The sequence below is a fragment of the Protopterus annectens genome, chromosome 7.part0 (genome assembly GCF_019279795.1).
Source record: "Protopterus annectens isolate FY-2018-M chromosome 7.part0, PAN1.0, whole genome shotgun sequence".
Classification (NCBI taxonomy): domain Eukaryota; kingdom Metazoa; phylum Chordata; order Ceratodontiformes; family Protopteridae; genus Protopterus; species Protopterus annectens.
Genome location: NC_056739.1, coordinates 111802219 through 111819123, shown reverse-complemented (window position 1 = coordinate 111819123; position 16905 = coordinate 111802219). Strand labels below are relative to the sequence as shown.

Here is a 16905-nt window from a genome sequence, read left to right as displayed (position 1 = left end):
GTGACAAGCGTGCCTTCACAAATGCCTCTCTGTGTGCAAATGTCTGTGTTTGTTGAGGGGAGGTCTGTCACATTCTTATGGTTGTCTATTTGCCCATGTTCCTTCAGAAATGTTGCCAACCTTCAGGAGTCCTGAGGTCATAGACTTATTTCAGGGCTGAGGTCCCTGTATATAACAGAAGATGGGGATTCTTTACTGTGACAGGGATACTGCAGTGTGACGTGAGCATAGAAAATAACCTGTGATCCGGTTTTCCTTATATATGCCCATCTTACTGCAAGGGACTAGCAAGCCCACTGCATGTTCTTTGTGCATGGAACCTGGCCTGACCCAGTGCAGTATAGTCTCCCTAGCCGAGAATGAAGGATACTTAAAGTGTATGGGTGAATTTGTATCAGCTGGAATCTTTCATCCTTCCTTTAGCATTGCTGAAACACAGCATTAAGTTAAACCCAAGGTACCCTTACTGTTTTTGGCCAATATGAGTTACATCATCACAGGTCCACTTCATAATCCACCAACCCCAGCTCAGTCACACTTATAAAGCTAGTCCTTACCTTACATCCTATGTTAACCTCCCCCCACACATGGTTCTTCTTCATCCTCTTACTATCTGCACCTGGTCCATCTGCTTAGACTCATTATGCAGTCTCACTATAAAACAGTGTTGCACACACATTAATATACAACAACCCACCTGCCAAATCTTCTCCCTCACCTTACAACTTCAACTGTTGTCATATGATGGAGTAAACTTTCACTGTTTCTTCATATAATACTACTAAAAACATTTCACAGTACACACAAAGCCAGTATGTACTGTCTGCCTAAGGCCAAAGAACAATGAACCTCACAGATCTCTTAGACATACTCCCAACAAATGTACATTAGGGTATGATGGATACAGAAGTATATATTACTGCAATACAATTGTCGGGCTAAAATGTCAACCTTCATAAAAACTCAGAACAGCAAATTTTTTTCCCTGGGAAAAAATTCACTGTTCGAGAAACACAAACACAACACAAGCACACCAAAAAAACAGCAATCCACACACATATACTTAAAATCCTACATCTAACACTACACTAAACTGTACATACAGTACTAGCTATCCACTATCCTTAACCCAAACCCTAACATCTGTCACTAAAGCACACTCACCTTACCCGTGCCCTAACCCTAACTCACATACCCCGCCCTAACCCTAAAGTCTGTCACTATTGCACACTCACCTCACCCGCGCCCTAACCCTAACTCACATACTCTGCCCTAACCCTAAAGTATATCATAAAATTAGACCCTCTTAGTAACAGCCTGCATATCATTGCTGGAGCCTTCCTGTGTCCTGACAGAGTGCTCTTCAAACTATCTGGAGATATACAGAGCTAACTATATTTTTCTGGCACTTCAGAGTTGTGTACTTTTAATTGTTGTTTGACTCATTTTATATCATTGCTGGCTGACTTCAGAGTTGTGCACTGTTATTTTTGCTTCACTGTATAGTTTTTTCAGATCTCTGCTGAAGGTGTTTTCCCCCCTCCCCCTATTTCTCTGTGTCTTAAGTTGGTATAACTGGTTTTACATCCTGTGTGTTATATGACTATCTCAAGGATTACTTGCATAAAATTAGACCCTCTTATTAACAGCCTGCATATCATTGCTGGAGCCTTCCTGTGTCCTGACAGAGTGCTCTTCAAACTATCTGGAGATAAACAAGAGTTAAGTATATTTTCTGGCACTTCAGAGTTGTGTACTGTTAATTGTTGTTTGACTAATTTTATATCATTGCTGGCTGACTTCAGAGTTGTGCACTGTTATTTTTGCTTCACTGTATAGTTTTTCAGATCTCTGCTGAAAGTGTTGGTTTTCCCCTACCCACTCTCCCTATTCCTGTCTTGTTGTTTAAATTTGAAGGCTTTTGCAGTTGCCCGCCCCCACTGTAGATTTGATCTGGGACACTCCCTCCAGTCCCATCTCTTTACCTCATTCTACCTAATAGACTCCTTCTGCATTGTTTTTAGTAATTTCTAATTTAATTGCATTTTTTAAACTGTTTGGTCTAACATTGCTACGTACTCAAGTGTGCTAGCTTGCACTGCATTCAAATTGTTTTTACTGCTGTTTTAGCTACTTTTCTGTATGTATGTATATATATATATATATATATATATATATATATATATATATATATATATATATATCTAAACCTGTTTCCTACTTTTTCTGTAACTAGTGTAGTCCAGATTCAGATTTGCTGTATCCAGGACTGTATGTAAGCATCTGAGCCACCCAAGCTTTTTGTGTTGGAGAGAAGCCTTCTAGTTTATCAGTGGGAGTGGTAAGCATTAGGTAACCTATCTACCACATAAGGAGTGGTTCTGGCCCAGAAATTGTAGTTATTGGCCGTTTGGGCAGTTTTTCCATCTCTCTCAACTTTCTGATTTAAAAGCCTTTCCTGTAACTAGTTTAGTCCAGATACAGATTCTTAGTTTTAGCACTTGAATTTGCTTATTCATAATCAGCACTTGTTCAGAACTTGTAAGCACTAAGTAACATACTAATTACTAAAGCACTCAACCTTCCTTGTTACCTAGAGGAAAACAGTTTTGGTACTTACTTTCCTCACTTGCTTAAAGAAAAACAGCTCTTGTACTCACTTTCCTCACTTATCTAGAGGAAAATATTTTTTTATTCGGGCATGTCCAAGGGTCAGCTCCCAGTGTTCTCTCCTGTCTATCTGATGAATCTGGGCATAGAGTTAAGAGGAGAAGGTAAACACTTGCACCACACCACACTCATCACATAGCCTCACTAAATCTACACCACCAAAATCCACACATAGAAACACAAAAACATTTGCGGATGCTCTCAGCAATAATCTGCTCAAGCAACAGAGACCTCCAAAGCAGAAATGCAAGCAACCTCCACCCCCCCAACACAACCCAAATGACACATGGCCCGCAGACTCAGTGTGCCATTCAACCACAGCCAGTAAGGCAAAACAACGTACTCAACACACTAGTCATAGGTGACTCTATAGTCAGACACACTGATGTCCCACTCACCAGGCTAAACAAGGAGAAGGTTACTGTCAGCTGCTTGTCGGGTGCCAGGATCCGCCACATAACCCACGCACTCAGGTCACTCCACAACAAGTACAAATATTACTCTGTCATTGTCCATGTTGGTGTGAACGACCTGAGATGTACCTCCCTGGACTACATGAAAAGAGACATGGAAGAACTCTCCGATCTTATAGCCCAGGCAGGTATTACCCTAGCCCTGAGTAGCATTTTGCCATCACCCAGAATGATGTTGCAGTACAAGGACAAAATGATTGACTTCAACAAATGGCTAAGCTTCTGGTGTCATTCTAAAGGGATCCAGTATCTGTCTGCCTGAGATGACATGGTCGACAGACCACGATACTTTGCCAGAGATGGCCTGCACCTGTCACCCCTGGGATTCTGGATACTGGCTAAGGTTCTTGCCACCCCTAAATTGCCATTTTTAGGCAAGGTTCAAATGACAAATTCACCACCATAACAAGAACAGGCAAGCAAAAACTTAAGGTGATGCTACTCAATGCTAGAAGTCTAAATCTCAAAATGCACTCACTCGAGGCACTCCTTAAAATGGAGAACATCGATATCTGTGCAGTGACTGAGACCTGGTTCAAGGCTCCAGAGAGCACCCCTGCACTACCAGGCTATAACTCATACCACACTTTTTGGCCATGTAACCTGGACCGGCCAAAGGCGGAGGTGTGTCCATATTCATTAAGGATATCCACATCTCCAGGCTAGTTGCACAGCATAATGCAGCCGAGGTTATCCAGGTGCAACTAACTCTGGGCAAAACTGCAATCCAAATTGTAGCTTGATACAGATCCCCCATCATGCCCTAGGATTCCCACTCCTCTTTTCTTGATGTACTGGAAAATATTAGGGTTCAGCCAAACACTCTAATAATGGGTGATTTCAACTACCCCACCATTAACTGGGAAAACTACTCCTGTACCAAATCCTTCGCTGAACGCTTTCTGGAATTCATAAACTCCAATGCCCTGGATCAACTTATCCACACCCCCACCAGGGCAACAGTATCCTAGATCTAGTCATTACTGACATGAGTGACCGGTGTTCCACATCTGAAGTCAATGCCTCATTGGTTTGATCAGACTATAAGCTAATTACCCTAGATATCCACATCCTGCCCCCACCCCCCATTAAGGAAACCATGGTAAAACATTTCTCCAAAGCCAACTTCATGCTTCTTAAGACAGAAGTCGTGAACTTCATGACATGCATGCAGATGGACAGTACAGTTACGACTACTGAATCCTACACAATTGCACTTTATAAGCGCTTACACGAGGGCATGGATCGTGCTATCCTAAACAGAACCAAGACGCTATCCTCCAAAAAAAGGAAGCCAATTTGGTGGTCCCCTGCCATAAACAAACTGTACAACAGAAGGAAGAAACTGTTGCAAAAGAGAGTAAAATCCCATGAGTGGAGGAGCTCCCTGGTCAGCCTCAGTAAGACGCTGCGATCCCTGATAAAATCCTCCAAAGCTAGTTACGAAAACAAAATCACCACTGATTCTAAAGACAACCACAAAGCATTCTATAGCTATGTCAAGAATCTCAATGGCAACACTCGGATCTGCTCTGAGTTACAGCACAATGGGACTAAATATACAGACCCAACAAATATTGCCAACATCCGGGCAGATGCTAACTTTATCCCCCTCTCACCCCCAAAAGAGCCCATTTCTATACCAGAAGAATGCAAAGTTCCTGTAATCATGACTGCACAGGTAAAAACCACACTCTCCAAAGCCAAGAACACAGCATCCATGGTACCAGACAACATCCCAGGCTGCGTTCTACATGAACTACAGAATGAACTGGCACCCCACCTAAGTACCATGTTCAATCATAGCCTCACCTCAGGCTTTGTGCCTGCTGAATGGCACACAGCGACAGTTATCCCACTTCACAAGGAGGGAGCCACCACAGACCCGGGAACTACCACCCCATTAGCCTGACGAGCCTGGTCTGCAAGGCCATGGAATGTATCATCATGGAACTTATAAACAAAGACATTGGTAATCTCCAAACTCTGGACCCCATCCAGTTCGGGTTTGTAAAAGGAAGATCATGCCTCCTAAACCTGATAGACTTCTTTGAAGCAGTCACCAAAGCCGTAGACGAGAGTAAGGTGATTCACACAGCCTATCTAGATCTTGCCAAAGCTTTTGACACCATCCCCCACTCTGTAATTATAGATAAACTCACTAAACTAGGTATAAATCCCTATGTCACAAGATGGGTTGCCAACTGGCTCACTGACAGAACCCACACTGTGAAAGTAGCAGACTCCAAGTCCGACTTCAGACCAGTGACAAGTGGAGTACCACAGGGTTCAGTCCTGGGTCCTCTCCTGTTTGGTATCTACTTCTCTGAAGTACAGGCTAACACAGAAGGTCTTTGGCTAACGAAATTTTCAGATGACTACAAACTAGGAGCCATAAACGAAACTCCTAACGATGTGGACATCCTACAAAGGGGCCTCACTGAGACAGATGCCTGGTGTCAAAGCCATGGCCTCAAGCTCAGTGCCAAAAAGTGCATTGTCATCCCCTTTGGTAAAAACTCTGTACCCATGAACTACAACATAGGCGGTAGTATACTTAACACTGAAAGTGTGCTAAGAGACCTTGGGACACAGGTGGACAGTAGTCTCTCCTTTGATAATCACATCGCCACAGTAGTCAGGAAATCCTTTTATGTGGTACACCTCATCACAAAAGGTTTTTCATCCAGAAAAAAAAAAAGTCATTGTTCCCCTCTACTCATCACTCATTAGACCCATTATAGAGTACAGTGCCCCTTTTGGTATGTACCACACAAGACATCTACAACAACTGGAAAGGCAGCAAAAATACCTCACAAAGAGGTTTACCGGCCTCAAACAGATGCCCTACACAGACCGTCTCAAAAAACTCCAGCTTTACTCCATCGCATATCGCCTACTCAGAGGTGATCTCTGCCTATCATATAAAGCTATGTCAAACTCAGAGCTGTTGGACATGCTCCACTTAAAGAAATTCCAATTCCTCCGAGCTACACGCTCTAGGGACCTAAAGCTTATCACCACAATAAACCGAACATGCTGGAGGGATAGATTCCTGTCCCAGAGACTTCCCATACTCTGTAATAAACTACCTATCTATATCAAATAAAGCTCCTCATTAGCACTCTTCAAGAAAAATCTTGATGATTGGATGGGAAATAGTAGATTCACCCCGGGGATCACTTCTGTGGCTCTGCTTGACAGTGGCACAGGAAAATAATTTTCTTGGGTGGCAAAAGCCAGGGTACCTTTTTGGCTGGGCTTGTATAGGCCCCAGGGCCAGTAGCCTAGTACCTACCTATGAACTATCGCACACTCACCTCACCCGCGCCTTAACCCTAACTCACATACCCCGCCCTAACCCTAATGTCCACACAATCGCACACTTACCTGAACCCAACCCGTAACTTTCCCACCACAGTGCTGAAAATAGCAAAGCCACAGAAATGGACAACCAAATTCTTTCCCTAGGAAAAAATTTGGTTATCTGCAGCTTCGCTATTTTCAGTGTTCGCTGTTTTCAGGTCGATATTAGACCATTCGAAGTATTAACACCTCGATGATCTAATATAGAGCCTACTACTACTTGCTAATAAGGCTAGTGTTTATTGCATTACTGAAACCTGTCTTTAACTGAACTAATTATGCCCTTTTCATTGACGGTGACAGTTCCATTGATAGATGAGGAAAACAAGCAGGAGAAGGGACATTACTTTCCTATTAACCGCATGTTAATGTCAGTTTACTGGGAACCACACCTAACCCCAGAGAGTGCAGCTCAGGCTTGCTCATTGATACCATTGTACTAAATAAGCATACCAAGCTTTATGGCAATGATGACAGATAATAAAGGATAGTTTAATTCAGACTTACTCAGTGCCTAATGGGAAAAAGTAGATAAATGATTCCGACACTACTGCCTGTCACAGCTGGTTCCAGAACCTGGTCATAATACTGGGGCTAAGTCCTTACTGGTGCTAGTAATAACTAACAGGCCCCATAGATTTCACTCATGGTCCAGTCACCGTCAGTTAAGTGACCATCCCCATTATTTTCCACAGACTAAAGCCATCCCATGCTGTTATTATGTCAATGCTGAAGCAGAACAAAGTTTCAAAACAGGTCTAACCACAAGCACCTAGATGCCATTAATAAACTCAATGAACTCTTACCCCGCATTGAGCAACTTCAGTAACATAATGTTGTTATTAAAATATCAAATATTTTCCAGAGGATAGTAGAAGACACAGAAGAGGTATGCAAAGCTGGCAAATGGCAGAACTGAAGCAAGAGATGAAACTGCAAAGGTCCATATGGCCAGGCAAGAAGCTATCAAAATCCATCTCTGAGCATGAGCATTACAGGAAAGTAAATAATGTGGGAAGAAATAGCCAGGGAATTGTTATGGCTAGGCTTGTATAGGCCCTAGGGCTGATAGCCTAGTACCAACCTATGAACCTATGAACCTTATGCTATGATGACTATGCCAACATCTGTAAGGTATCATAAAGTACCTTACATCAGAAGCCAATAAATCAGACAGATACATTGAACACTTAAAGAACTTGAAGAAGATAAATGCCCTTGCTAGTAGCACTGTACATCCCCACACAGTCACTCCCTAGATAAGCAGTACAATAACAGACAGCTCTCAAAATAGAAATTCTGTTAGAAAAAAATCAACAAACTTGTCTCTGTGCCTACATCTAGTTTTACAACTGACCATCCTTCTAAGCATGAAGCAGTTTTAGGACCACTGCAGCCCCCTCTCATTTCATAGCAGTGACATGGAGCCAGTTGTGCCAGTTTTACCTTAACATAAAGAGCCATAGTACGATAGCTTATATCCAAGTAACTCAAAATGGGGACAGATTTTGGATAAACCATCTCTTCTTGGATTTCTAAGGCCATTTCATTTTGTTATTCTTTTCACAGTAAATTTCATTTTATTTATTTATCAGTTGCGGTGGTGCAGCAGTAGCATTGTTGCCTCACAGCAAGAGGTTCTCCTGTTCAATTCTTGGCTGGAGTGCCTTCTGTATGGAGTCTGCATGTCCTCCCCGTGGTCGAGTGGCATTCGAAAGACATGTGTGAATGGGCGTGCCTTCGTTGAAGGTTGGGCATTGGGCTGGCAACTCGGCACCATAAAAAAAATCTACTGCCAATCATTAGCGGACCGGAGTTCCGCTGTGGTGACCCCTAACCAGGAAAAGCCAAAAAGACAAACAACATTTGTTTACTGGGTAGTGTCCGACTGGGCCAGTAGCCCGTTTTCAGTGGAGACCTGTGGAGAAAAGCTCTAGGCAAATTAATTACAAGCAAGACAATTACTAAGAACACAGTAGTTAATAAAGCACAATACAACAGTACAGTAATTGATAAGTCACAGTACAATAGTACAGTAATCAAAGAGGCTATGCATAAACAAATAATTCTTAAACATAATATCACAAATTACAGCTGTACAAATAAGTTTATCAGAACTCTCTTAGCAAAACAGCTGTAGTTGTTTGTGGTGAAGGACAGTACAGAGTTGAGAAGATATTAGGAAGGTATTACTGAGGTGAAATACAGGGGCAGAGGCATCTGCTGGTGAGATATTATTTTAGGCTTTTTTTAAAGAAGAGATGCTAGTATTTTTTTTGGATGTACTGAGGTAAAGCATTCCAGACCTTGGCTATTTTATTGGACTAGAGGGAGTCACCATGATAGTTGTGTGACTGGGTAATTTTTAGCAGTAATTTGTCAGAGGATCTAAGGGACCTGCAGTTAATGTTGGGTTGGAGTCGGACCAGGTTAGAGAGGGCAGGGCAGTTATTGAGGTTGTGTTAGACTTTGTGGGCAACGGTAAGTTGGTTTAGAGTTAACAGGTTGGGAAGTTCCAGACAGTTGAGGTGCTGGAGAGAAGAACAATGATGCATTTTGTGGGGGTGGTTGGCTGCAAACCTAGCTATTTTGTTGTAGCAGGATTCTAGGTTATTAAGGTCAGGCTTATGTAGGTTGGTGAAAATATGTGAACAATAGAGGAGGGTAGATAGTAATTGGGCTCAAGCAGTGGCTAGTCTGGCTTGGTGAGTGAGGTAAGGTTTGGCCATGTAGAGGGTAAATAATTTAGCATGGACTTTTTTGATTGTTATGGACATGTGTGTATCAAATTTTAGTCTGTTATCAATTGTAACTCCTAGGAGTTTGGTCTGATTAGTTGGGACAATTTTGTTCCATTGGAGGAAAAGATAGAGAAGGGTAGAGGGCTGAGCTTGGATTATTTGTCAGTGAAAATCATTAATTTAGTTTTATTTGTGTTTAGGATGAGTTGATGCTTGGAGAGGTATGTTTCTATGTCCAGGAAGGATTTTGCATTTTTTGTTGAAGTTGTTGGGGAGAAGGGGCTGAGCAGATAAACGAGGAGTTGTCTGGTTTTGGATGATAGTTGCATGTTGGGTGGCGGAGTTTAGGTTGTTGATGGGTATGATAAAAAGGAGGGGCCCACGTATGGATCCTTTGAGTACTTTAGTATATACAGGCAATAGAGGAGAGAAATAGATTTTCCCTGTAGTAGCCTGTTGATGGCTTCACAGTAACTGTGGCACCAGGTTAGGGATGATGAGTTGAGATTGTAGTTTGCAAGTTTGTGGAGTAGCATTTGGTGAGATACGGTGTCAAAGGCTTTTGACATATCTAGAAAAATTGCAGAGACAAATTGGCCTTCATTTTTGAGGTGTTGAATAGTATTGGTGAAGGTTATTAGGGCAGTGCTGATACTGTGCTTGGGCATGAAGCCGTGTTGTCAGGGGGATAGCAAGTTTGTAGTGGTGATGTGATTTAGAAGGTGCTGGTGGATACATTTTTCTAGGATTTTAGCTATGGGAGAGAGGATGGCAAATGGTAGATAATTTGAGATTTCTCTAGAGGGACCGCCCTTGTGAAGGGGAATGATGTAAGAAACTTTCCAGTGGTGCGGGACATAGTGTTCAGAGATAGAGCAATTGATTAGGGTGGATATGGGCTAAGCTATGGATGGAGCAGCTATTTTTAGAAATTCATTGGGTAGCTGGTCTGCAGCAAGACAGCAGGGTTTTAGATTATGTAAGAGTTTTTTTATTTACATAGTCTGAATGGGTTTGAGGAGAAAGAGTTTGTGTTTTCGGTGGTGGGGGTACATTTAGTGGGTGGAATTGTTTGTTGTCTAGGAGGGTGGTGATAGAATTAATAAAGTGGGAGTTGAACTGGGATGCTATGGGCTCAGAGGTATTACAAGTGGCGGGACCAGGGTTGGCAGTTTTACCAGGGTTAAGGAGGTAGTTGATGTTTTGCCAAAACTTTTGTGGGTTGTTCAATTATTTTTGTTGGGTGGATTGAAATAAGTATTTTTGTCACTGGAGACTTTTTTCTTAGCTTGATTTCTTAATTGCTGAAATATGGTGAATTCATTTTTGCTTTTGGTGGTATGGTAACGTAACCAGGCTTTGTCCCTTTGATTGATTAGATACTTAGTGTCATTAGATAGCCATGGTAATTGTCTGGCTTTGGTTCAAATTTTCCTGGTGAGGGCAAGATTAATTAAGATTTCAAGGAATTTATTATTGAAGTATTCTACTGCAAGGTCTAGTTGTAGGGTTTTTAATGGGGACCAGTCACAATGTTGAAGTAGTAGACTGAATGTATCAGGGTAGACGTTTTTCTTCCTCCAGGTGTATTTGAAGGGTGTGTATGTTTGGGATTGAATTCTTTTTCTAACTAGGAATATGGGAGCATGGTCGCTTAGTGTGATAGGCAGGCAGCCAGCTTGGTGCCCCAGGTTAAGCTTGTTGGTTAGTATCCAGTTGAGTATTGACTGTTTTTAGAATGTCTGTCAGTGCGGGTGGGGCTGTTAATAGTTTTGGTGAAGTTGTACAGGTTGATGAAGTTAGTGGGACAGGTAGAGGAGCAGGAGAACCAGTCAAGGTTAAAGTCACCTAGGATGATAGTTTCCTGGCTGAAAGAGGAAGCAGGCCAAGAGAGGAGGGATTAAATACCGGGAAGGTTGTTACCAGGATGCAGGTATACGGCAATAATAATAAAGGCTTTTTGAGGGTTTAGTTTCATGCGTGTGACTAGTATTTCTGCACAGGTGATGCTTGGGGTAGTACAGTTTAGTTTTTCCACTGTATGATAATCTTTCCTCTTCTGTAAAGTCTCATTCTACCAGACCTGTGGCTTCTTCTGGTACCTTTTTTTCAAAGAACTGGATACCAATTCCATCCTTGAGACTGTTACTTTGACTTCTGTCCATACCTTCACTAAGCATTACAAGTTGGATGTTATTTCCAGAGCAAAAACTGGGATATCCTGCATGGGTTAATAGAGAGCTCTTCAGTGCCTTCCTCCTCCCAGATTTCCTCTTGAGTTTTCATGCTCTCCTTTACATAAGGAATACTGCAACAGTGATATGGAAGGACATAGTACAGTTGTGTAAAATCTTACCGTAACAGTAGATGTCCTTCTCTTCACTGTTGCAGTATTTGCTCCCTCCCCCACACACACACACACACGCTCTGTCATTCTCTTCTTGCCTTCCTGGCTAGGAATTCTTTTCTTTTTCCTACTTTTGGATGTGCATGTTCCTCCTGTTCACTAGGGCATTCTGTTCCTCCTGGGTCTTTTCACTTCTGAAGTGTGTGGGTCTGTGTGTCACCTTTATGCATTAAGCCTTGCACAGGGAAAATAGATGTGATGTACAACGCCTATAACTCTAAAGGCTTTGGTATACTGGCTAAACATTGGGCTATTCTTGGTAGGAGATCCCTTACACAATTAATACTGCAAAAGTGTAGAGAAGGACATCAACTGTTAATAGTAAGATTTTACACAACTGCACTTTCATTGTTTTCCCAGTCCAGTTCAAAGCTATCATTGATGGTTATTGATTCTACATTTCCCTTTGCACTAAGGCTAGTTATTGGCATTAACTCTATTTGGCTACAACCAAACATGTAGCATCCACTTCTGATAAATCTTGGAAGCACTCATTGTGTGATGCATGAGCCAGCTGACTCTTGTGTATTTTGTGGTATCAAAGCCTAACTGGAGTCATTCTGTTATCTTAGATACAGTATAAAATGTGCAATTTCTATCACCCATGCAGCTGTCATAGGTTCATAGGTGTGTACTAGCCTAATGGCCCTGGAGCCTTTACAAGTCTAGCCAATACAAGTGCCCTGGCATCATGCCGCCCGACATTAGTTCCCAGTGCCTCTATCAAGTAGAGCCATTGGAGTGGTCCCCGGGGTAAACTTTCAATTACCCATCCATGCATCAAGATTTCTGTTGAAGAGGGACAGCAAGGTGCTCTGCTTGACAAGTAGGGGAAGTCTATTCCAGAGATTGGGCAGTCTCTGAGTGAGGAACCTGTCCCTCCAGCATGTTCTGTTTATTGTGGTAATGAGGTTGAGGTCTCTGGAGCATGTGGTGCAGAGGGATTGGGATTTCTTTAGATGTAGCATTTCTAACAGAGCTGGGTCAGACATGGCTTTGTAAGTCAAGCAAAGATTGCCTCTAAGTAGGTGATATGAGACAGAGAATAGCTGGAGTCTTTTGAGTCTGTCCATGAAGGACATGTGTTTAATGCCTAGGATCCTCTTCATGATGTACTTCTGTGGCCTCCCCAGCTATTGCTGGTGTCTAGTGAGGTACATGCCAAATGGGGTGTTATCCTCAATGATTGGTCTAATGAGGGAAAGTAGAGAGAGATGATGACCTCTTTCTTCCTGGATGCAAAACGCTTGGTAATGAGATGTGCCACATAAAAGGACTTTCTGACCACAATGGCAATGTGGTGGTCGAAGGAGAGGTTGCTGTCAACCTGCGTCCCTAGATCTCTTATAATGCCTTCAGTGTTCAGTGGGCTCCAATCGATATGGTAATTAGTGGGAACTGAGTTTTTACCAAAGGGAATGACGACACATTTTTTGGCATTAAGCTTAAGGCCATGGTTTCGACAACAGTCATTGGTCTCAGTAAGGCCTTTCTTTTGGACGTCTTCATCAACTGGGGAGTTAATAATAGCTTCCAGCTTGCAGTCATCTGTGAACCTGGTCAGCCAGAGTCCCTTTGTGTTGGCCTGGATGTCTGAGAAGTAGATGCTGAACAGGATAGGACCCAGGACCGATCCCTGTGGGACTCCACTCATGACTGCTTGGCAGTCTGACATAGAGTCTACTACTTTCACACTGTGTGTTTTATCTGTGAGTTTGCAACCCACCTAGTAATTTAGGGGTTGATGCCTAGTTTGGTGAGTTTATCAATAATTCCAGAGTGAGGAATGGTATCAAAGGCCTTGGCCAGATCGAGGTAGGCTGTATGTACTGCCTTATCTTCATCTACAGCCCTGGTGACTGACTCAAAGAAGTCAACCAGGTTGAGCAGGCATGATCTCCCTTTCACAAAGCCAAATTGAGTGCGGTCTAGAGTTTGGAGATTTCTTATATCTTTGTTAATCAGGTCCATGATGGATGTGCTCCATAGCTTTACATATCAGACTAGTCAGGCTAATGGGGCGATAATTCCCAGGGTCTGTAGTTGCTCCACTTTTATGGAGAGGGATGACTGTAGCAGTGCGCCATTCTGTAGGAGCAAAACCTGAGGTGAGGCTGTGACTGGACAGGGCACACGGATGTGGTGCCAGTTCACTTTGTAGTTCATGTAGAACACAGCCAGCGATATTATCGGGTCCCATGGAAGCTGTATTCTTAGCCTTGGACAATGCAGCTTTAACCTGTGCTGCAGTAATGCTCGGTGCCTGGCATTCTTTAAGCATTGTGATTGGTCATTTGGGGGGGGTAAAGTTGGCACTGAATCTGCTGGCCAGTATGTTGGCAATATCTGTTGGTTCAGAATAGGAGGTACCATTGTGCAGTAACTCAGAGCAAATCAGGGTACTGCTGTGAAGGTTCTTGATATAACTGTGGAAGGCTTTGTGATTGTTTTTAGTGTCTGCCGCAATTCTGCCTTCATAGCTGGCTTTAGAGGATTTGATGAGGGATCTCAACATTTTGTTGAGACTAATAAGGGGGTTTTTCCAGTTTTTTTCTGCAACAGTTTCTTTGTTCTGTTGTAGAGTTTATTAATGGCAGGGGACCACCAGATTGGCTTCCTTTTTTGGAGGAGAGAGTCTTGGTTCTATTGGGTATGGCTACTTCCATGCATTTTTGTACATGTTTGTACAGTGCATTGGTGTATGATTCAGCAGTCATGCAGCTATTCTCCATTGGCATGGGTGCCGTGAAGTTAGCCACCTCTGTTTTTAGGAGCCCAAAGTCAGCTTTGGAGAAGTTTTTCAAGGTGGTTACCTTTGCGGGGGGTGTGGGTGAGATGTGGATTTCCATGGTGATTAGTTTATGGTCACATCTGACCAGGGAGGGATTGACTACTGGTGTAGAGCAACAGTTGCCCATGTTAGTAATAACCAGGTAAAGGATGTTGCTTCCTCTAGTGGGGGTCAGAATGAGCTGGTCCAGGGCATAGGAATTAATGAATTCCAGGAAATGTTGGGCCAGTGTATTGGTGCTTGAGTAGTTCTCCCAGTTGATGGAGGGGGTAGTTGACGTCTCCTAGTATGAGAGTGTTGGGGTTGGACTTTGATAGATTCCAGGGTGCTTAGGAACATGGAGTGAGAGTCTAGGGACATTGTTGGGGACCTATAGCAGGCTATGACCTGGATTGCCATCTTACCAATGTTAGTTGTACCTAAAATATCTCAGATGGGTTATACTGGGCTGCTAGTCTGGAGGTGTGCATATCCTTTATGAAAATGGAGACACCACCGCCTTTGGAGCTATGGTCCATGTTTCGGGGCCGAAAGGTGTGGAATGAGTTATAGCCTGGTAGCACAGGGATGCTTTCTGCCACTTTAAACCAGGTCTCTGTTACAGCACAAATGTCGATGTTCTCTATTTTGAGGAGTGCTTCGAGCGAGTGCATCTTGAGAGTTAGACGTCTAGCATTGAGCAGCATGACCCTCAGATTGCATTTATTTATAGATGTTACTGTGGTAATTTAATCTTTGGAACACCACCTGAAAAAGGCACTATATGGGTGGCAAGAGCCTTAGCCAGTACCCAGAAACCCAGGAGGGACAGATGCAGGCCATCTCTGGCAAAGTATGGAGGTCTGTCAGTCATGTCGTCCCAAGCAGACAGATACTGGAGCCCCTTAGAATGACACCAGAAACTTAGCCGGTTGTTGTAGTCAATCATTTTTTGTTTGTACTGCGGTATCTTTCTTGATGACAATACTGTTCAGGGCTGGGGTCATACCTGCCTGGGCCACATAATCCGAGAGCTCCACCTCTTTAAACCAGAAAGTTGAAAGGGATGGAAAACACTGCCCAAATGGCCAATAAACTATAATGTCTGGGCCAGAAACCACTCCTGTTATGGTAGATAGACTACCTAGTGCTTACCACTCCCACTGATAAGCTAGAAGGCTTCCTTCCAACACAGAAAGGCTTGGGGGCTCAGAAGTTTACAAACAGCCCTGGATACAGCAAATCTGTACCTGGACTAGAATAGTTACAGGAAAGGTGGGAAACAAGCTTAGAACTTTTTTTTTTTTTTTTTTTTTTACAGAAAAGCAGCTAAAACGGCAGTAAAAACAATTCAACTTCAGTACAAGCTAACACACTTGAGTGTAGCAGTATTAAAGCAAATACAGTTTAAATAAATGCAATTAAATTAAAAAAAATGACTAAAGTGCAGAAAACAGTAAATTAGGAGAAAATCAACATGAAGGCACTTGAGTATCAAAAAGCAATGCCAGCAGATATATAAATAAGTCAGTCAAGCAAAAATTAAGACAGTGCAGAACTAAACAGTTAAAAAGTGCCAAAAATATACTTACCAGCTCCATATTTCCAGATTGAGAAGCACACTCAATCAGAACACAAGGAGATTCTAGCAATGGAAGTACAACACAGAAAATACATCTCAGGCAATGACAAACAGTTAAGATGGGCTGACTCAACAACCCCCACCTGAAACTAGCTTCTGAGCTACCCTGAGAAACAAAGTGCAGACAACAACAAAGGACAGAAACAATACAGCAATATATAAATAATAAAGCAAATATATAAATACAGAACAGTGCAAACTCAGTTGCAAAAAGTGTACTTATCAGTTTGGAATATAAGATGGGAAAAGGTTCCAACTCTTCTCACAGACAGGAGAATTTAGCTCTCTCCTGTATCAGCTCTGTACAAATTCACAGAAATGCGGTGGTCTGAATACTTGGTGGACTTAGGGCGGGCAGGGTTTGATGAGGGTTTGTCCACAAAAACCCTAAATGTAAAATAACTGGCCTGAAGCACAAGTGCTAAAACCAAAACTAAGATGCATAGAATAGCAGACAAATTTAATCAGGCTACTAACACGTAGTAATAAGTGCAGAATAAGAGCACTTGAACACTTAAGAGCACACAGAACAGCAAACTAAGGTAATAAAGAAGGTAGAAGACAGTTACAGTAAGAGCAGCTGAATAAAGTAAAGTACATTTTGTGCTGTTGTTAGTGTACTGAATTGTATACTGCTCTTTTACTACTGAAACAGTGTACTTTACCAAACTGTGTGTAATGTATTCTACCTCTTCTGTCCTTATACTGTTGTTATTATACTGAATTTGTGCATTTTTCATCTTTTTACTGTAATTGTGTCTTGTACTGAAATAAAACAGTGTACTACTCTTGGATTAGACTATATTAAGTAATTTCTTCCCTGTATGTAATATAGC

At 42.4% G+C, this 16905-nt stretch overlaps 1 protein-coding gene across 2 annotated transcripts in view; it reads right to left on the bottom strand.

The window, feature by feature from the left end:
- Positions 1-16905, bottom strand: part of IGFN1 (immunoglobulin like and fibronectin type III domain containing 1) — an 877552-nt gene that overhangs the window by 634248 nt on the left and 226399 nt on the right. The gene's annotated exons all lie outside the window — the stretch shown is intronic.